This window comes from Ctenocephalides felis, unplaced genomic scaffold (assembly GCF_003426905.1).
Source record: "Ctenocephalides felis isolate EL2017-DRISC unplaced genomic scaffold, ASM342690v1 CF-g0.4_SCAFFOLD_00845, whole genome shotgun sequence".
Classification (NCBI taxonomy): domain Eukaryota; kingdom Metazoa; phylum Arthropoda; class Insecta; order Siphonaptera; family Pulicidae; genus Ctenocephalides; species Ctenocephalides felis.
The window spans coordinates 24,656,903-24,680,673 of NW_020536999.1; the positions used below are offsets into that span (position 1 = coordinate 24,656,903).

General features: G+C 30.9%; 2 protein-coding genes across 2 annotated transcripts in view; one reads left to right on the forward strand and one right to left on the reverse strand.

Annotated features, from left to right (window-relative positions):
* The window catches only part of LOC113363596 (protoheme IX farnesyltransferase, mitochondrial), a 269,846-nt gene that overhangs the window by 157,808 nt on the left and 88,267 nt on the right, over positions 1–23,771 (reverse strand). Inside the window, exon 3 of the mRNA XM_026606090.1 lies at positions 8,519–8,583. The gene's annotated coding sequence lies outside the window, so the exon portion shown is untranslated. The remainder of the gene's footprint in view (positions 1–8,518; positions 8,584–23,771) is intronic.
* The window catches only part of LOC113380808 (protein scabrous), a 133,525-nt gene that overhangs the window by 23,647 nt on the left and 86,107 nt on the right, over positions 1–23,771 (forward strand). The gene's annotated exons all lie outside the window — the stretch shown is intronic.

Sequence of the window (23,771 nt, forward strand, 5' to 3'; positions counted from 1 at the left end):
AAGCACTAATGATTCGCAAGTCAACTGACGATAAAAGCACTTGAATGCCTCCGATGGTTCAATCGCAAATTTTGAATATACTGAGTTTCAGAAGGATATTATAACATATATTATTATAGATTACTTCAGTTTGTAGAAGTATCCCGAACAAACCATTCACATACATCCAAAGGTGTAGACCAGGATTAAGGTCTAACGGTCAGTCCGGTTGGATAAAGTATAGGATATAAATATGATTGCACTTGCTCTAATATAAATAGTGCACATGGTTCATTTCAAGCAACGTTTTCGCAAAACCTAACGAGTTAACCCAATTACACGTAATTAATTACATTAACTTATATATATTAGTCAGTTTTTTCTATTAAATTATCGTCCCTGTATCGTATCATCGGCAAAGTATCTGATGAAGCGAAATGGAGTAGGTGGTGTGCAACGGATAGCTCCAGCACGCTTCGGTTCATATCCAATTTATCAATCTTCCGTATCGATAATTTCAATTGGATACGAAAGTGTATTCCAAAAAAAAAATCGGAATAGACTGTTTTAGGGTTCCGTACTCGGAAGAAACTTACGCACGAGATAATATTTGATTAAAATGCATTTTAAAAAAAGGTGTTGGGAGTTGAGAGAAATAAAAGGCGCGCTGTTTGTGTTACGACCTTGTAGTTTTAACTCATTACATCGTTAGGAAACTTTCAAAATTCTTTTCCCATATATCGCAACCTCGATTTTCACACGGTGTGGCTTACAGGCGAGTTGCAGCCGAAAAATTCAAAGAAAACTGAAAAATTCAAAAAAAAACTCGTGAAAATTATATGAATACATATAACGATTTATATACATTTTATTATGCATCTTTCGTCCGAATAAAATTTTTTCGTAACTTTTACGTTTAGCTTGTCGTATAAAATCTTAGCTTGCAATATAGAAGTTTATAGTACTAAAATCAATAAACTGGTTTTACAGAATTTTCAACCAATTATTCCTTTATGGCGAGCATAGCCGAATCGGTAAGCGCTTGATTCGCAGATATGAAAGTACTCAGATCGAGTCCCGGTCGAGTACTGTATACAAATATACAAATTGACATAGATCCGAATTGAATGCTACTTTTGTTGATTGACTTAATGTAAATTGTACTTGAAGAACAAAATCAATTAAATAAATCATTAATTTAGAATTTTAAAGAGCTCCTTGTTTTTATGGACGCATCGTCTGTACTGAATCTCAAAATTATTTACACAATTTTCTAAAGTGTTTTAAAACAACAAACAATAAAATTGACACAATATTCCATAAAATTTTGAATAAAACTCTTTTTTTGTTAAATTATGTGGAGATTAAAAATTAATCATTACTGAATCAGGTTAAAATTTAACTCAGCTCACGGACCTTTCCTGGGACATTATTTCTAATTAGATTAATTTAACAAAATCTAATTTATCTCTCAATTAAATAAAGATTTTGATGCGCTGCATAAGATGCAACGTTGCCACTACAACCTTGCAATTTTAAGAAGTCTTTCTTTAAAGTGTCTACTAGATCAAAAAACAATAAAATTGGACAGTTTTCGCAAAATTTTAATTTAAAAAGATTTGTAGTAAACTACATAATGAAAAAAAAATCACTAAAATTCCGAAGTCTCACTTTCAAGGAGCTACACAGGACGAACCGATTTTTCTGCAAACTTGAAACTTATGCATATGGGTTCTGCTATAACAACAAATAATAAAATTAATAATTATATGTATTAACAAATTTTAAAAGCATACCTGGATGTTAAATATTGATAATATGAATTAAGTAACATCTAGAGCTGTAACAAACTACACAGAAGGCCTATTTAGTTGCAGTCGCAAAATTATTATTTTTTAATTATATATATATATATATATATATATATATATATATTACCTCAATCTGTTTTATTTTGTTCTCAATTTTTTCTCTAAGCCTATAAATCTAAATCGAAAAAAAATAAACGACTATTTGTTGTCGGAGTCAAAGAAATTCAATATTTCTCTCAGTAATCCTGTAAGAAACACACGCCCGATCACGAGTGAGTTGGCTGAGTGGCAAAATCGCTTTTTCTATAAAAAAATCATTCATTCTAGCGACTTCTGAGCACAAAACAGTTTTAAGCTTCCAAAAGCGCAACTGGAAATCCGGTAGAGAGTTAGTGACGCCCTAGTGAGCCCCCTCAGGAAGGCGGTGGAGACTGGAGACTACTTTCCGCGTATTCATACATTTAGTTTTAGAAATGTAGGTGGAGAAGGCGTAATTATTGCCATGTTTGCATGGTGAAATCGATAAAATTGGGGGTATATTCAGAATGTACCCTTATTCAACCTTGTATGATTATAAATTACGTATTAGGTTTAATAAATTCACTTGCTACAGGTTAATGGATTTATTTGTTAAACCTCTTGATAAAGTCCAATGTTATGTAACCGTTTGAGAACTCGGTATATTTTATATAGTTTATGTGAATTTATCTCGTAGCTTTTAAATCGTTCGAATAAAATATTTTGATAACTGGTACAAAATTAAGTTACCTAGAATATTATGTAATATCTAATGCCCTTAAATAACTTTGTATGTATTAAAATCGAGCATAAAATAGATATAAATAGCTTAATCATTACTGGTGTTCATTTATTATTTCTCCAATATATACGGTATATACGGCAAATATACACAAAATTAGATAATGTAAAATATTTTTTAAGATCCTTATGTCCTGCATCAATTCTGTATAAAAAAAATGCTAACAAAAGTTGGCAAAAATACAACAAATGTATCAGCGTATTTTAGACAAACTTATACTTTTAAAAAACACTATATGACGCAGTTACTACAAATTCGTAAATATGATATACTACTCCTTGAAGTCTATAATTTAACCAACTCTAGTTAAAGGCATTTTATATAGTAGTGGAAAGTAAACGCATAGATGTAAATAGTAATCAAAGTTTGTACATATTGACTCTAGTTGCATATGTATATAAAAATAATGCTAAAAGCTCTACACAAAATATGTATATAGTATCAAAATAAGATTATTCTATATGTGTATTTTTTTTCAAATCTTCCACCATCTTTCACCGTAATCCTCCACCATATCGTATGACAAACCGATCAATTTCATTCGTTTTTTTCCTTATGAGTCTCAACCTCCTCGTCTTCGTCTCGGAGGCTCTCGGTGCCAATTATCACCTAAAGGGGGTATCGGGTTTGAATAAAAGAGCCCCCATGATAGATGTATCGCAGCAATGAAACAGGAATTGTGTTAACGTCATTCACCGAAAATAACTCACGAGACGAGAGCTTATTGAATTACATCGGAGAAAGATGATGAAAATGTTTCGTCGTCGTCGAATATATCGGGCGAAAGCATTTCTTAAAGCAGAGGAAATAGACGGAGAGCAAGCGGGAGGAAAACAGTCGATTGAATTATGTATGTGCATGAATTATAAAATTAAATAAATTAATAACTAGAACAACTATAATAAACATCATTACCATTAAAACTTCCAAAAATCTTTACATCGAGTTCTTATAAGAACTTTTAACATAGTTGGCGAAGTTTTATAAGGAAATTTTTGGATGTTTGTAAGTTTCAAATTAGAAAAACCGTGAGCAAACACAAATTTATGCAAAAATATGCCATAAACAAGCCTGAATATTCCGTTAACATTTTTAGATTTTTCTAAGTTTCAAATTAGAAAAACCGTGAGCAAGCACAAATTTATGCAAAAATATGCCATAAACAAGCCTAAATATCCCGTAGACAAATCTAGATTGCCATTGACTATATTTCATAAACGAATCTACATTCCAGAATATTATTAAATAAGCCTCATGAAACCTGAACAAGCTTAAATAACCACTTAAATGAAACAAGACTAAGCATCATAGAGATTCTCTAATCTCTTAATTTGTCACGAATTATACTGAATGCCATAAAAGAGACTAAAAATGGCATAAACAGAATTGAATGACTCTCTAGTCTAGTCAATGCCATAAAAAGGCCAAGTGTTATTGACATGCGTAAATATAACAATATAATCTAAATGTTTAAATGTCACAAAAGAGCCTCAATTGTATAAATAAGCTTAGAAATAAATTAGACATCAACAAATAAATAAAATAAATAAATTAATATTAAACCTGGTCGTCTCCGTTGAAATACACTGATCTTATAGATTTATTAACTTTATTATTAGTGGAATATTGATCTCTATCTCTTGTTCTCTACTTTCTGATCTCTCTCCTATCTCTTAGTATCTCTTCCATCTCTTGTTTTCTCTTCCATCTCTTGGTCTCTCTCCTATCTCTTGGTCTCTCTCCTATCTCTTGGTCTCTCTCCTATCTCTTGGTCTCTCTCCTATCTCTTGGTCTCTCTCCTATCTCTTGGTCTCTCTCCTATCTCTTGGTCTCTCTCCTATATCTTGGTCTCTCTCCTATCTTTTGGTCTATCTCTCATCTCTTGATCTATCTCTCATCTCTTGGTCTTTCTCCTATCTCGTGGTCTCTCTCCTATATCTTGGTCTCTCTCTCTATCTCTTGGTCTATCTCCTAACTCTTGGTCTCTCTCTCTATCTCTTGGTTTCTCTCCTATCTCTTAGTCTCTCTCCTATCATTTGGTTTCTCTCTATCTCTTGATCTCTATATATTGACAAAGAAGACAAATTAGTCTTCTATATATTAATATATAGTCTAAATATATAGAAGACTAATTAGTCTTCGTTTATCTATGGTCTTCTCTATATTACCATTTTTGTCATTCTCCATAAACTACATTACAATCTGTACCTAGTAGTCTTATATAGACCACACTATCATTCATACTAGCGTCATCTCTTCATAGTTAAGATAAATAAATGAAGAAAGAAATAAAAAGAAATTAACATGATAAAATTTGTTCCAAGACACATTTTTCCCCCAGCTATCCCACTATCTGCACATGTGTCCCCGCCGTGAAAATTTGACAGAGACGTCATTGAATCCCCGACGGCATATGATGACATTCTGAGCCAGGGGGGCACCGGTGGAGCTTTATTATTTTCCGTTTTGACAAATACGATATCGACAACAAGAATCTGCAAATATTCATCGATGATGACGATGGTGACGATGACGAGGAGGTAAAACGATGGAAAATGGAAATTCAAAAGCACTCGTAATTCTTTTATACGAGAACAAATGTGTGTGTTTGGTTGAATAAAACGCTGATTGGAATGAATAATTTATAAAGGAATTATGATTTTATGAATATTCAGTCAATGCTGAAGAAGGGATTATTACACCAAGTCCTGCATTATTTTAATTAATTGATATAGTTGAAATAGATGATATTTTTTTGAATTCTATTTGAGTACACCGAGATCTTGGTTTTGAAATATTAGAAAGTATGATAGACTATTTAATTTTGTGCAAATACGCGAAAACACAATTTTCATCAGACATCCTATCTAAAGTTACAAGAGATATAATAAGCAAGTGCACGAGCCCGGACTACTTTATAATAACTTTTTAATTACAAAACGCAATCTTTTATCCCTTTCCACAAGTAAGTTTTCGCATTTAATTATTCCATTTACTTTTCCTCGTGTGCAAATAACATTTGAAAACACAACTTATTAAATATCACGAGCGGAACTCACTTTTAATAATTACATTTCATCGAAGCTTTGGAAGTGAGCTACTTCTTTGTTTCTTTGGTAAACTATTCCGCAAAACAATTTTCAAGAGAGTTATCATAAACAAAATTCGTATTCGGAAAGTAGCCCGAAAGAAATGTAGTGATTATGAATTAAATTGCGAAATAAAGAAAAGTTTGTTGCAGCAGGTGAGCTTTTGTTTTCTAACAAGAAACAATTGAGGAAATAAAGAGAAACTTATAAGCAGAACTTTTTGTTCCGGTAAAAAATATCGTTTCCGGGTTTTTGAGACCAAACGCGAGCTTTTGTAATAAAAAATAGTTGTGGATTACCGAATAAATTAATTTTATAAAAGTCTTCCTAGCTTATTATTATTCTCCTGCACTAATAGAAATAAACTAGTGATAAGTATATATATATATATATATATATAGATATATATATATGTATATATATATATATATACGTATATATATATATAGTTTCGATTCGTAATGATGGGGAAAAGTGGTGATTAAATTTTGCAAGATTAAATATGTGCAAATAGTGTATTTCTTCATTGTAAACTACGTCAACTATAGTTTCAATCTGGTTTAACTCTTGAATTTTTGGAGAAAAAAATGCGTAAAATTTACTTAAACTGATTACTAATTTTTTACTTAATCGATCTGGAATGATACTATAAAACAGATAATTTATGAAATCTTACTCTTTTTTAGTTTATTACTTTAATACTAATGGTGATTTTTTTTGTATTTAAACTTTAACTTCCAATTCATGAATTTGTTTAAAAAAATACTTATATGTATAAAAAATTTACTAATAGTCACAATATTACTGAGAAGGAAATACATGCCCGAAAATTATGTGGAATGAGAAATTGTTCACGAAACCTTCATGGAATTTTGTAAATATGCAGCAAAACATGCAAATTTTATTTATTACAAGTTTTACCATAAATTAAGATGTGGTGTACCCATTTTAATCGTTTTTTCTCCTGCAGAAATATTTCATATTTTGCAAATTCATTTCATGATTTACGGCAAATAGTTTACACATAAGACTTTTCCATAAATATGCAAAATAAATTCCCGACAGAGTTGGCAGCAGAAACTGGCAGGAGTGAGTGCACTTTAAAAATATCAATATGCGCGAAGCAATTTCATATTTTATATAAAGAAGCGCGACTTTTCTCCTGCCTTTCCACCTGCAAGTTTTTCTCCTTTTCCACCTTACTTTGGACTTTGTTTTTTCGATAAACTTTTGTTTCGTTTGTGAAATATTTAAATCAAGTTGGACTACTCCGATTTCTAGAATTTCAATTCGGGAATAAATATTTAGCTGCAGCAGTAGCTGCAGATGGATTTCAGAAGTTTTGGAGAGTACTACTACTTCAAGTAGACAAATTTGAATTTATTAACTTCCCGTAGAATAAGTTATAGTAATCGCAAAAAAATCGAAAATGAAAATTTTTATATATCCTTTACGTTTCAAAGGTTTTTGAACATTTTGGCATATCTTAGAGAAATGGATGTATGTGTGTGTGTGCGGATACAAATTTTCGTCAACGATTTCGGAAACACCGATCAACCGACTTGAATAATTCAAAAAACATTCGATTCGTATTGATAAGGAGACGTGCTGATTAGTTTTTGGCGAAGGCAGGTCTAGTCATTTCGTAAAATCTTTGAAGTCTCCAGTAGAAATTGTTTTTTATGTGGGCTCTATATACTTTTTTACTTCACATGTGTAAGCCAGTAGACAAAGTTTTCCAATGCTTTTTGGAACTGCATTTTTTTCAAGATAATTTCATAAAAAATGACATTAATACAAGTATTATAAAATTAAAAACACCTTGAACATTCTGTTTTATCCAAAAGGCCTGTGTGATTCCAAGTATGTCGTATGTGAATATTTCTGAGACTTCTCTTTAAATATTCAAACTACAGTCGAGCACTTGCATTTGTGAGAACAAATATAGAACTTACAGCATTTCCCAGCTGGCAACGAGGTGGGAAAACTGGGGCAAATGATTGAAATGTGAAACAAAATACTGGAAAATCATGTGTCACAACGAGTACAATGCCTTTTGAACTTCAGACCATGACAAAAAACTAATAAATACTCTTAAAATTGGTTTTCCAAAATGCACAAAAATTTGCGGAGAAAATTCCTACTACGAATGATTTTATAGCCATAAAACTCCTAAAAATACTTTGTAGCCAATAAGAACTTTTTCACTTTTGTCAAGCCAAGTTTATATCTAAATTCAAAACTCTAGTGTAAATCAACTTGATACAAATTTTATTATCTAATGTATCCATTCCCAACAATTATGTGTCCCAAATTAATCCGATATACATTTCGGAAATAATTCATTTATAATTAGAAACCTATCCGTTTATTTTGACGCCGATGATGATTTACAACCGCATATTATTTAGCGGCAAATCTGATAGATGCGAATAAACAAATCGATTTCATTAATTATTAATAATTCGAATTGTACTATTTGATGGAACAAGAATTCCGACATCGATAGATAATTATATTATCATAATATTATTATGATAATATCATTGCAATTCGAATTGGATTCGATTGGATAATATGATTAGATAATACACGATTTCATGTACATTTAATCGTTATAAATCATGTAAACTTTAATCAAAGTTTTCTAAAACTTCAAGACCTCTCAGATATAACCCTATGCATTACATATTAATATATTTTCTGAAATTCTTTGGACAGTGTGTTCAATACACATGCAATATTAAACATACAACTATAAAATTTAAAAAATTATATCGTCTAAACCCAGGTATTACAAAAAACTTAAAAATCCTTACCTTTTTATTTAGCACCTGAGGAAACTGCCATAGTTCTGATGCGCTTGTAGTCCTTTTTGGAATATCTAAAAAACCGAATAAATTTTTTAGAAAAATTTATACAGATTTTATTTTCCAGACATTAAAATTACGTTTCTTGTACCTCCAAAAGGTATTAAAGAAATCACCTTTTTTAATATATTGAAATTTTTTATGATATTTTTTTGCAGAATTCATTTACTATGTTTGACAAAAATACCAAATATGCCATTTCGTAGAAAATTTTATACAGATTTCATATTTCTATATCGCCGACAAATATTTATTCCAAATTTAATCATACAATCCGTAAAGCGACATTTTCGTACCATATTTTCCTACAGTAGTAGTTTATTGATTGGACGACGTATACACCTTGTGTGTACACAAAGCTTTGCTAGAATACATAAAATATATAGAATACATATATAGAATTTGCTACAAAGCTCACTAAAGCTCTCGACCGACACGGTGACCGAAAGCTCGCATAATGTACTCTGGAAAACGTGTAAAAGCTCCGAAGCCGGCGGAGAAATTGTTTAAATACATCAAATGCGTCTCTTTTGACCAGAAAAGTGTGAAAACTGTATATGGTAGAAGAGTTTGATTGATAATATTCAAAATTATTTATAATTTTCTTAATAATAATTAAATACGGAATCCAAAAATTCTAATAAAAAATTCAGAGAAAAAAATCTCCAAACACATTGAGGAAATTGTTGAGGAAAATTGTATAAAATATTATAATGAAAGTATTATACTATAATAATGGAATATTTAGACTAGTGGTGTATGGCAACGTGCCTTAAGATAAATTATTGGTAACTTCCGTACGAAAAATTATTTTTTTCAAAAAAGATTTTTTTTTTAAAAAAAATGATTCTCGAGAACTATAAAATTTAAAAAAAATTGAATTTTATGAAAAAAAGTTAATTTTTTATATTTTGAAATATTCTCGAGAATTATAAAATTAAAAAAAAATGAATTTTATGAAAAAAGTTAATTTTTTATATTTTGAAATATTTTGGAAATGTGTGTTTTCAAAAATTTAATAATTTCTTCATTTTATCAATTCAAATAAAATTTTTTTTTAAGAATTATTAAAATCGGATGCTCCATGCTCTTAAAAACTGAGTCACCGTTTTTGACACGGTTCTTCGAAAAAAGATAGATCTGCCCTTGCCAAAAACTTATCAGTACGTCTCCTTATCAAAAGAATTCTAATGTTTTTTGAATCATTCAAATCGGTTGAAACGTGTTCCCAAAATCGTCGACAAAAATTTGTATCCGAACACACACACACGCACACACATACACACAAACGCATACATTTATTTTTTCTAAGGTATGCCAAAATGTTCAGAAAACATTGAAACGTAAAGATATATAAAAATTGTCATTTTCGACTTTTTTGCCATTACTTTAACTTACCCTACGGGGAGTTAATAATTAATTAAATAAAGCAATTCTTAATTAACTTATAAAAGCTCATTTGCGTGAAAAAAATCGGTCGAGTATAATAAATATATAATAAATTCCGGCCAGTATTTATTAAACCAAATATAAAAAATTTCAAAAAAGTCTTCAACAATCCTAATAATTTTCATATAATATTCATAATAATTTAGAATAAATGTAGTTCATAACATTTTTGTTGAGGAAAATATCGATTTTAAAAATACTTCTATTATAGCAGCATTAAAATACATACCAAAGACAATACTTTTCATAGGCCTATAACATTTCAATGTGTTCGTTTTCTCCTTGTTAGATTTAGTTGAGAGTATACAAGTTATGAAAAATAGTTTTTGCGAGGAAAATATCATCGATATTAGTACTTGTAGGTAAAGCAGACACTTCTAGAAACACTTCATCCAAATTCCACCATCCTAGTACAAACAGTTCTCCCGAAATAAAATTTTGAACCCAATAATTAAAACGTCAATTGCAACACTTATTTAATAATTTGTCACAGCGATTAAGACAATTCATTCCTATGCAAATTATGAAGCAGATTATCCCTTATTTCTCCCCCTCCAGCCTGCTCCGCCTTAACCTTTCCTCCAAGGGGGCGACTGTAGGACTTGAAAACTTCCATTATCTCGTCAAGTGTATGGGAAAGACTGAGGAGCCTCTTCGGAATGGTTTTCGTACATTATCAGAATAATAGAGTGACTTCTGCAGATCTTTTAAAACGATTCCACGACTCCTCCTTCTACGGGGAAGGAGCCTCCACTTTTGTATTGGAGGAGGTAAATTAAGAATTTGGTTAGAAATTAGACGGAAAAGATATTTGGAACTAATTTAAAGCCCTACAGCAACTCGATGTGCTTCAAAATCACAATGAATGTGACTGATCATTCGTATATACTTTTAATATTAGTACATTTATTTATTATTTCGTAAAAATGTTTAATCAAATTTGTTGAAAATTAAATTATCTAACAAACAGTTAAGTAATCTTTTACCCTGCAGTAACTGTGTGTACTAAAAAATTCCATAAAACCATTTATTTTGTGATAAAATTATCCCTTACATCCACCTTTCCTTGATCCAAAATAGCGCAACGTCTGCTAAAAAAACCTTTATACATTTCCGAAATGGACGTGTATAAACAAAAGGCGTCAGCGGAATATTTTCATTCAATTTTCACACTTTTCACCACTATTTTTTCCCTCGGGTTAAGATATTTGAATAATCAATCTTTTCCATCCCGCTTTCCATCATCTATTTCCATCGACCCCTCATTACCGAGGAAAACTGCTAAATCATCGTGTGCACTTTGAGAAAAATGCGAAGGAAAACCACGTAAAATTCTCTCGTGGTAATAGACAGAGCGCTATAGGATAGTTTCTAAAATAAAATTTGACTTTTGAATTTGATTTTGCATATATTTACGTTTCGGAGGTTTCTGAACATTTTGGCATACCTCAGAAAAAAGGGATGTGGGTTTTGTGTGTCCGCAATTTTTCAATAAATATATGTATATATGTATATATTAGGGTGGTCCTTAATATGGACATTATCGAATTTCCTTGCTCCCAAGGGCTCAAATGGTTCCAAATTGATAAAAAATAATTCTCTGAAAGTTTTAGCTCTTAATATTAACTTTTAGATAGTGGGCAATTGAATCAAACTTCGTATGGAAATAGCATGGAAAAAAAATTGAAAATTAAAAAAAAAATTTTTTTCGATATAACTTAGCGACAAATGTATTAAAAGTGAAAATTCGTGTCATTTTTTATTCAAAATTCGACGCTTTCGACAAAACTTTGATTGAATTGAGCTCTATCTAAAAGACAATATTAAGAGCTAAAACTTTCAGAGAATTGTTTTTTATCAATTTGGAACCATTTGAGCCCATGGGAGCAAGGAAATTCGAAAATGTCCATATTAAGGACTACCCTAGTATATATATATATATATATACATATATATATATATATATATATATATATATATATACTTGTCCTGGACATCTCAAAATTCCTTTCTCCCTTGTTAACATGTCACTTCGTCCCTTCGTCTGCCTGTTTCTGCATCAGTCAGCCTGTCCGACTGTTTGTTTGTTGAGTCTATAACCATGTCCATGTCCTTCAGGACACTATGTGTACTCGATTATTATCAATTTATACTAAAAGCTATAGCCGGTCTGGATCAAAATGGATTCGTTCTTATTATTTGTACAGCCGAATATGTTAGCATTAGCTGTAGCTGGAGTTTCGCCAGCACTAATCTCTATTAATGGTTTGTAATTAAGACATATGTGCATTGCGGCTAATGCATCGATAAATAACTATCAGTGGTAAATCGATAGTTTGTAATTAATCGATAATAATAGAAACTGGAATGCATTTTTATACTCTTATTTTTAGAGATGAGTATGCCAAGTTGTTGTAGGCCTTCATAATATTAAACAAGATTAGGCAGACTATTTAATTTTGCCCAAATTTTCCAAATATATTATTTAAAATCCAATAAGATTGTTGATTATTCAATTTTCCACAAATTTCCCGAATAATATTAACTAGTGGGGCATGGCATCGTGGCTTAAGGCAAATTACTAGAACTTGCATGCTATTTCCATACAAAATTTTGATTGAATTGCGCACTACCTAAAAGACAATATTAAGTGCTAAAACTTTCAGAGAATTGTTTTTTATCAATTTGGGACCATTTGAGCCCTTGGGAGCAAGGAAATTCGAAAATGTCCATACTAAGGACCACCATAATATATATATATATATATATATATATACATATATATATACATGTATATATATATATACATATATATTAACAAAGTCTGATAATTGTGCTAACATCAATGAAAAACATGAATTTCTTTCAAAAATTTAATTTACATCCAATTGTTTTAGCTATAATCCTAGCCATAAAATTAAAAACTAAAACAATTAAATTGGATTCAAAAGAAAAAAAATATAAAGAGTAAATAAAAAAAGTACTTATAATTAGTTAATCTTAGTGTGAAAATAGAAAATTTAATAATAATGCAATATGAACATTAATTTAGTAATTCAAGAGGTGCAAGAGATAAAACAAATAAAATGCACATTTTTCTGTTATCTTACTACCTTATTTCTAGTTTCAATGTCGATTTATGAGCATATCGAGTAGACACAGGTCATCATGTTGTTAGACAATATTATAGACTATTTAATTTTGTAAAAATTTGCAAAATATACTATTTTTTCTAATTCAGTACTTTAAGAGATATAATAAATAAATTGCCTATTTTTCTATTATCTTACTACTAAATTTCTGGATCAGTTTCAATGAGGATTTATGAGCACATCTAGTTCTTGCAGAGCATTATGTTACTAGACAATACTATGCATTATTGCACAAATATGCAATATGCATCATTCATATCAATTGAGTAGTTTCAATATTATAGACAATAAATAAAACTGATTGCAAATCGATACTTTGATATAATTGTAGTAATTATTTAGGCAACGTGCAGCTTTTGTAATTAGACGTATAGATGATCCTCGTATCTCTCACATGACGTAATAATTTTCCTTTATATATATATATATATATATATATATAATATTTTCGCCGAGCGTTATTAACCCTGCAATTAATTTGCCGATGTCATTAATCTCGTCTGTCAGAACACGCTGCCACTGCCATAATTGAAGTAACTGATATTTATGTCAAAAGCCATTATTGCAACGTTCTAGTAATTTGTTGGAAACACAGACAAAAACATTCTCAAACCTAGAGCTTCGACCTCAAAATTAATACTTGGAATTTAAAGCCTGTTAATTAAAATTGATTTCCTTACATTTTCTACATGAATGAGGTGTTCGAGGGATTTGTACAAAATTAAATAGCAAACAATATTATCTAACATCAAGTTGCTCTACAACATCTCGGTGTGCCTATGAACGACAGCAGAAAATTAAAATTGTGTGGTGAATACTAATCCGTTGAGTTGTTCAATTAGTACTAGGGAAATACAAAAGGGATGAAACAAGAGTAGGTAGGTATTTCTTTATTTTGGTTTGTAATTTCTAAACTATTAGCGTAAAATGAATAGTGTATTTGGAAGATTTGGGCAGAATTTAATAATCTATAATATTGTGTAATATTATAAAGCCATACAAGTACTTGGTGTACTCATAATTAGCACCAGAACACAAATTGAATTGTATCTGGTTTTGTGCGACAAATATATGTTCTTTGTCAATCTTGTTACTACGAAACCCTAATAATCTATTGGATCGTACACGAGAGGCTTAAACGTATCGTCCTATATATAAATAAATATTTTCCCTAATTTTTTCAGCGTTTTTAACAAGCAAACACGAACATTTCTCTATCCGGATTACGATTCGCCGTCCGCGGTATGAATGCGAATTCGTTAAAACAACATTCAATGTTTTTATACCCTCGGCACTCATTTTTTCTTGTTTTTCATGTTAGATTAAAACCATCGTGCAACAGAATCCTATTTGTGTAATATATTCATTATGGGTGTACAAGATACGGTTTTAAACTAGAAAATACTAAATAGTATATAGCTGGAGTTAGCTGGAGCGCAAAATAAATTATATTAGTTTATGTATACAAAGTCGCGTCGAATGGAAATGAATTGGAGATAGGAGCTGCAAGTTATTAATTTTAGTGTTTGTAGTTAAATGTAATATATAAAATATATGAAGAGTGTGATTTATTTTTTATTATTAATTACATCATCTGATACCATTAAATAGATCTATTTAATTGAGTAAGTATACATTGACTATTAGAAGATTTTGTAACATTGTGAAACAGAAATAATTAGGAAGTAAGATTTTATGAAGTTTTCACTAATATTCTGATATTTTTCCTCACTAATGTTTATTTCTATTACTTAAATGACGATCCTTCAGGCAAACTTAAATTTGAGCTTTTTTTTAGATTATGTTATTAGTTTTAATTCAACTTCGAAAACTATACAGCTTGCTGTATCTGTGCAAAATTCCTTATTCGTACACTGGTTTGATAGAAATCGTTTTATAGTGTTATTTCATAAAAATGAAAAAATTATGGACAAATACAATTTTAAAATTCTTTGACCTATATTTGAACCCATGTAAGACCTACAAAAGCCAATCTTGAACCACCTAGTTACAACTTTTAACAAATGTTGTTATGGAATCTGCTATAATCCCACTGTACTATTCATAGTACAAACATCTATTATGTTCTTGTGCCTATTGTTGTGTTGTGTTGTTTCGATGTGTCGTCATTCGAGAAGTCTTTGTCAATATAGCAATTCATTCCTTATTACGTCGCCTATCTCTCTGTCTGCCTGTCTGCCTGTCTGTCTGTCATCGCTATTTGTTCGTCTCAATAAGCGTCAGACCTAATAACGCTTTCTGCAGTGTGCTACGAGTTATAAACAAAAGAAATAATCGGAGCTCTGAGGGAAATAATTAATTGATAGGATCTTTATGCGAGGTATCTGTCTTTCTGAAAATAAACATTTTACCTAATATATAAGGATTTCTACAGTCCAGGTTATCAAAATTAATAGATATCCAAATTACTAATAATAAATCCAAATTACCATATTTTTTTCGATAGAATTAATTAAAAATACAACTGATTAAAAATTCTAGTAACTTAGCATCCAAAAAAGTTGGCAAAAAAGTGTCCAGAAAAGTTGTCAGAAAAGTTACCAGAAAAATTGCAAGAAATGTTGTCAAAAAGTTTTCAAAAAAGTTAAGAAAACTAACCAAGAATTAAGAGAACCAAAAAATTCATCATACTAATAAATCAAAATTACCAAAAAATTCATCCCACCAAAAAATCAAGCTATTAAAAAAAATTAAAAATTAATTCAGTTACCTAAAGTCTAAGACACTCAAATAAATACACGTACCATTAAGGGGCACAACTAGTGTGAAATTTTCAGAAAATCGAATTTTCAATTTTTCCATATTTCGATAGGTTATACCTTTAAAAATAACATACCAAAATTTTAAATGGATATCTTAAATAGTTTTTGAGTCACAGCCATTTAAAGAGTATATATAGTATATAGTATAACGATCATTTTATCTTTAAACGCGTTTTTCTCGAAACAGCATTTTCCGAATTTGCTGCAGCGATTACTCAAAAACAAATGATCAGATCACTATCATTTTTTTACATGTTCTGTATATATTTCTGCGTAAAATGAACTATCGATTTTTTGATCGGATCAAAAATCGAATTTTGGCAGTCCAAAAACGACCAAAATTTTGGGTAAAATTCGACTTTTTAAAAAAAAACGCCGTCATTTTGTCAGATTTTTTTCTTTATCGTAGTTCATTTTACAGACAATATTATCTAGTTTAACGAGATTTTTTTTAATTTCATCCACGTAGAAGGCCGGAATCATTGCAGCAGTGAAGGGCCTTTTTTTGTCGCGCCGTTGGAAATCGACGATAACTTAAAAAATATTTCATTGTTTTCTGCAGAAATTTTACTATGTATTCTTAAAACATGTATAAATATATTCCTAAAATTTTGAAATGATTGATAAAGTAGTTTTTTTAATATAAATTCCCAGAAATCACCTTTTTTTAGGCGGTTACACTAGTTGTGCTCCTTGAATCCAAGTGACCAAAAATCTAATTATGTACTTAGATATTAACTATTGCAAATTCAAGCTTTATTTTAAATTTTGAAGAGCACTTTCTGAATTAATATAAATCTTACTACCTATCTTTCACAATAGTATTACTAAATCCAACGTTACTTCCAGCGCTTTGTCTAAATTTATCATAAACAAAAGCCCAGGCAATCGCAGAAGACGTAGTGCAACTAGAGTAGGGGGTGAAGTAGGGTATTGTTATTCCGAATATCGGGAATGAGGGTTGCTACAAACACAATCTGCAACGACGACGTCGGCAAAGTCGCAATATATTGCACAAGGATTTATCATCATCATCCATCCTCCTTGAAAGTTGCATTTGGAAGTTTTGCCAACTTCAGGAACAAGAAGACTGTGAATGCGACCGTGCATTTTAGGACAAAAAGAAATATAATTCAGTAGGCTAAGGAAGTGATTGGATATAGAATAGACATCAACTTTTCCCATTGACCAATATAATGTCCCTTACTGTGGCAAATGATTCCAATGACTGCTTCGAAGACTTTCGTTGTCAACAAGGGCATAAATTATTGGAGGGGAAATGTTTCCTCCAACCTCTAATAAAATGTTATGATTTTAAGTCCAGAAACGTGTTCTTGCTTCTCCCCTAGGACGATGTAAAGTACCAAAGTACAAGAAAGGGGTTGTGAAGTTGCATAGTGGGTAAAATATTTCCAGAAAAAATTTTGAACTTTGCGGATTTTATACCAGAACTAGAAGTAATTCTAACATTTAAAAAAAATTACAAATATTTTATATAAACTATATAAGATTGTACAAAAACCCAAGGAGAATGTGTTTATTATGCTTTCAGGTCTATATTTTACTTTTAATTGTGATTTTGAAGTATATCGAGTTTCTGTAGGTCTGTACAATGTTAGAAAATATTACAGACAACTTAAATTTGCAAATTTGTGTCTTATATATGCGAAGCAAGCACATTAAAAGTTACAATAGCTTCTATAAATAAATGTAACATAGATACTTAAAATTACGATTTTAGAGTATTTCAGATAGAATTATAATGTCAGAAAACGTTATTTTAATTTTTGTATAATTTTGCTAAGCATTTTATTTAATTAGATCGAGAAGTTCAAAAGTTACACTAATTATTAGAAATAATTATATATCGTTGATAAGGTAGTCAAGATAAGTATGAAGTGTTTCCCTAAAGCCGTAAAATTGAGTTTTACCTCTGGCGATGAAGAAAAAGACAATTTTTCTCGTAAACTATAAATTTCTTCCACTTCCCCGGTTTAGTATAAAATTTATACCCGGGTTCGATTTTATAGCCGGTGATAAATTAACCAGAAGTATAAAAATTTGGTTAATTCAAAATCAGGTGTTTCAAACATCATGAATAAATTACGAGTCTATTCTACTCCTTTATCAGTTTTCGCGCAAGTGTTAATAATAGGTCTAGTTATTTCTCTATTAGGCTTTTAACCGGAAAACTTTTAACCGGAAGATTTATGACCGGAGGAAGCACACGGCGTCGGAAACATTGTTTAACAACCGTGAAAAACACTTTGTCTCCGACGAAGAAACTCTACGAAAGTTCAGAACAAGAAACTCAATACAGATGGCATTAAAGTTCGGTGGAGTTTAAAAAAATAAATCCTCTATGTGCAGTATAAGCCTGTTGTACTATTTATGGTGCAGCAACTTGATATTTATACGTTTTTTTATCATTTCTTTTGGAACTTGAAATCGCCTTAAACAAATGCAGTATATGATACGAGATAAATATCTTCATGCAACCCTGGAGCAACTCAATGTATCCAAAAATAGCAATCAAAAAAAGAAAATCAATCAGCAAGTACCTTCTATCTGGCATTTATTTCTTGAATCAAATAAATCATCTATCTGATTTATATGAAATATTTTCAAAATTAAGCCAATAATATTTTCTAACATAAAACAGACCTACTGCAATTCGGTATACCCAGATCAAACACATAATATTGATCAAAATGCATTAAATGTACATTTTAGATGGTAATAATAATAATAATAACTAGTGGAGTGCATGGCATTGTGCCTTAAGGTAAATTGCTGGAACTTCCCGTACCGTAATTTAAAATCTTGGTAGGGAGCCCAGAAAAATTACACAAAATGTGTACACATTATTAAAATCTCTATAAAAGATCTGATAATTTGATGTACATATTCCAATAAACATTTTTGACCGCCAAATGACATTTTTTAACTTATTCTCATTGAGAGTCCATAACCGCTGAACCTGCCCTCCTAAAAATTTAATCAGTCTTCGTTTAGTCAATATAAATAAAATGTTTTTTGAATTATTCAAATCGATTGATCGGTGTTCCCAAAATCGTCGACAAAAATTAGTATCCGCACACACACACATACATCTATTTCTTCTAAAACATGCCAAAATGTTCAGAAACCTCTGAAACGTAAAGATATATAAATTTTTTTTTCGATTTTTTTGCGATTACTATAACTTACCCTACGGGAAGTTAATAAATAGTAATCTGCCCGAAGACAGGTTCATGGTAGGAGAGCACAACAAAATCAATGATTTGCCTCCGCTCCCTTATTTATTATTCCCATTTCCGTTTTATTACCACTAATTATCATCCATTAATCACTTTTTATTCCTTTTTATGAATTTTCCTTTCCAAACTTGTCTACTTCAAAATTACCATAAAAAACTTGTTCTATTTTTCAAAAACTAGGTGTGTATCTCTAACCATAGACAACCAGTGAGTTGAATTCTAGTTGGTTTACCTATTTGGGTTTAAAGGTGGATTTTATTACCCGCGCACATAATAGTTCACATGCATCTACTTCGAGTAGGTCGTTACGGTTACGCGGAGAAAAATAATAGGGGAGCTGGGGGAAAATTAATATAATGGATACTTGGAAACATTTGTTTACTAATTTCTTAAACTAAACATTACTTAAACGTTAAATTAATTAATTAAACATTTATAATGTAATTAAATAATTACCCAGATTGATCAGAATAAATTAAAAACAATAATATACTGGTTATTCGTTTCTCCAACAAACGTATAATATCTTGAAAGTCCTTTCCATGTGTCTATTCCTCCTCCCAGCGCATAGTCTATTTCCAAGGCAATTAATTAAAGTATCTTATTGAGTTGTGGAACAATCGCGAGAGCTTCAAGTTTTGCAGTAAACGAAACTTGCAATATAAATAGCACACTAGACGATGAACAAGAAGAAGAAGTCGGAGCAGCCTGAACTGCTCCGCAGCAGCAAAACTTAAAACTTCATTATGAGGAATGCTGAATGGTGGAAGAAGCGTTGGGTGATTGCATTCAGTGGAATGTAATAAGGTAATTTACTACACGTCGAATGGTAATAGTAACGGTGGTGGTGGTAGATGATGATGATGGATCATTAGCGGAATTCAGGAGTTGACTTGTAAAGGATTTGAGTGAGCAATTTTTTTTGCTATTGTAGTAAGATGATGTACCAGATTTGGTGTTTTTTTGGATGCATATTTAGTTCAAATGATGATTCATGGCAAATACCAAAATTAAAACTTGAGGATACTTTCAAGTATTATCAAATAAAATTACCAATGAACATTAGAATGTATGTTTCAATTTGAATCTGAAGAAATTCTTCAATTTGCTTTTGGACTGTTTGGTAAAATTAGTTACCCTCACCAAAATCAGTTTTTTTTTATTTGGATTAAAACTAGATCTATACTGGATATCAGACAATGTTTCACATCAGAATATTTTTGATATTATTATTAATTTTGTATAATTTTTTCCTAATTCACGATCATCAATTACTCTCTGACCTTCAATTCCTCCTTTTCCCAATGTCTACCCATCAAATCATCCCTTCTTTACATAAACTCCGAAATCTCTTGGTCAGATCAGATCATCAGATCCGACTTCTTCTTCTGCCAACCTTTTATGCTGAGATTAGCTTTGATGGAGATAACCTTTGTACGGATTTAGTAGATGTCCGAACTTTTTTATGAAGATACGAATTGAGAAGTTAGAGGTAGGGGGATTTTGATGTTAAGATGTATTGACGGATTTATAGATGGACTTAGATGGAGACAGGTACATAAACTAGTATAATACTGCGTTTTCTAGTAAAAGCGTTATGAATTTTCGTAATCTTTGACGAGATCTACAGATCAAACCGTTTGTGGTAGAATTATGAAATTTAAATATGTTGTTCCTAAAAACTTAAACTTTAATTAACTTAAATAGTTGTTGAATTTTGTAACTGAAATACAACTGCTTATAATTAAAATGAAAAACTTACAAATAGAAATTCAAAAATAATGTGGTGTTAAACCATTATAAAAACGGTTTATACAAAACTAATAAATAGTCAAAAACAGTCATTTTATAACACTATAGACTGTTGGAACAAAACACTAAAAATTCCTTTACCTTGACCTTTCAAATGGCAAAAATATCGACGCAAACATGATGTCTCTACACCGTACACAAAAACACAAAGATTATCTAAAATGCCAATTATTATCGAATCTGTTTCGATGGAATCGCATTCGACGACTCCACCGTGAAAACAAGAGGAAAACAGAATGGCAATAGAGGGTAAACTGGGAAAATCTACAGGAAAACGAGGAAGGATAACGATTCTGACATTTGAGTTTACGATATTTCAATAACAACGTTTACGAAAATTGTCTTGTACGGAGATTACAGATTATGGCGGAGATCGGTAATTGGGAATTCGGAGAGAACTTGTTTCTTGTCTCATTAAAATTGTATTAAAAGATATTTGAATGTTGAGAAAAGAAGGAAATGATTGATATATACTATATATGGTTTAATCAATTTTTATGACATTATTTTTCATTCACAAAATTTATATAAAAACATATATTACTTATATCTGAAATAAGAAATAAACATTCTTTATATATCTCTAGACGAGTAATTGCAATAATCATTGTATAATCTAAAAAATTTAACTAGTGGGGTGTATGGCATAGTGCCTTAAGGCAAATTTCTGGAACTTCCCATACCGTAACGAAATGTTCGAGGAATACTGAATGTTTTCAAATAGATTATTATTAATATTGTAACATTGTCTAATATTTATAAGAATTATATAAACTGAATTGCAAAGTTGAAATTGTTTGTTTAAAGTATATTAAAGCTATAGTCAGAATTAAAAATAAAATCTGAATTATTTTCGATATACAAAAAAAAACTAAAAAAAAAAATTATACAATTTTTTTTTCCAAAATCAATTATTTTATTAAAACAAGCTGAAAGTTCTTTGAATCATTTAAATTGAACGCTTAGTTCTCTCAAAAACTGCCATTTTTTGCACATTTAGCTCTGTATCTTCGAAATGGCTCACTTCGAATGAGAATGAATCACTTCTCCCAATCATTACTAATTGAATGTTTTCAGATCATTCAAATCGGATGCTCCGTTCACTCAAAAACTCGATTTCTATTTTCTGCACTCTTTGCTCCGTATCTCCGTAACGGCTGGACCTGCCTTTGCCAAAAACTAATCAGCTCTTCTCCCTGTCAATAGGAATCGAATGTTTTTTGAACCATTCAAATCGGTTGATCCGTGCGCCCGAAAACGTGACTGGAAATTTGTATCCATACATACATCCCACGCACACACACATTCATTTTTTCTGAGGTATGCCAAAATGTTCAGAAACCTTCAAAACGTCGAGAAATGTACAAATTTTCAATTTTGATTTTCGGCCCATTACAGTAACTTACCCTACGGGAAGTTAATAAATTAAAAATAGCATTAATTGGAAATTTCAAAAATTGTGAAACCTAAAGTGAAGAAAACTGCATTGATTTTAAATCAGTAAATTCATTAAATTCACGAAATTGATTAATAGAATAAATACATTTGTAACAGTAATAAGATCAAAATTATTATTTAACATAATTGATAAATTAGATAGATGATAATTTTATTAAAATTACTTCTATATATTTTAAGCCATTATTTTATCTTGAGCACAGTCTTGTTTGCACTCCCAACACTTTTATTTTCAGCCCTGACAATAATTCTACTGTTTTATTCAAACTTCTAGCTCTAATCTACCTACCTAAACTCAAATTATAACTTCAGCTACTAGTTTTGAATTCAACCACTTACTGTAACCAGATCTTTGTTCTACCTCCAGATCCCAGGTTTTGCTTCAAGCATCTAAATTCTGGATCTAACCTATAGATCTGGTTTCAAGCCTTTCTAGTTCTTGCTTCAAGTTACTAATTCTTGCTTCAAGCTACTAGTGCTACTAGTAGTCCATAGTTCGATCATTAGCCCATACTCTCAAATCCAACTCCAACCCCTGCTTCTACTACTAGTTCCTAGTTCATAGTTCCAGTTCTAATTCCAGTTCCAGCACATATCATGTTCACGAGCTTTAAACGTGAGCTTTCGCCATCCCGGAACTAAAGATCGAGGCGGCGATAACCGCCATTTCGGATAAATATAGTTTACGACTCCCAACATTCGCGAATGGCCGCGGTGCGGTGGAGACGCAATATGGTAATAATATCGTCGATAATATCGTTCTAGAATTTTTGATCAAACACACATAGAAGTCGAAGTGGAATTCCAATTTCCATTTTGAAGTTATTGCATTTGCATTTATGCATATATTCATATTTGTGCATTTACGGACGTATAAAAGTTGTAAAAAGGTTACGAATACGATCTGAAATTGAAGCAGAACATTTGTTGACCCATTTTGCACGTTCGAACTTATTAAATTTCGAAACGGACGAAATAGATAAATATAAACGCATATATATCGAACTGTTATTTTATAGTAGAATGAAAGAACGAAAACAACCAAAAAGTATTGTTTTCATATTGTTGATTATAACATGAATTAAAATATTATTTTTTCTCTTTCAGACGTGATCTTCTCTTGAAAAACGCAATCAGTTCTCCTCCTCAGCAAGCTCCAAAATCTTCCCAAAACGATCAACTGACCGCTCGGTGGTTGGCAGAGAGCGTAAACGCTCTCCGATCGGAGATGTTAGAACTCCAAAAGACCAGCAACGCATCTTCCATTCTAGTCATCCAGCAAAAAAAT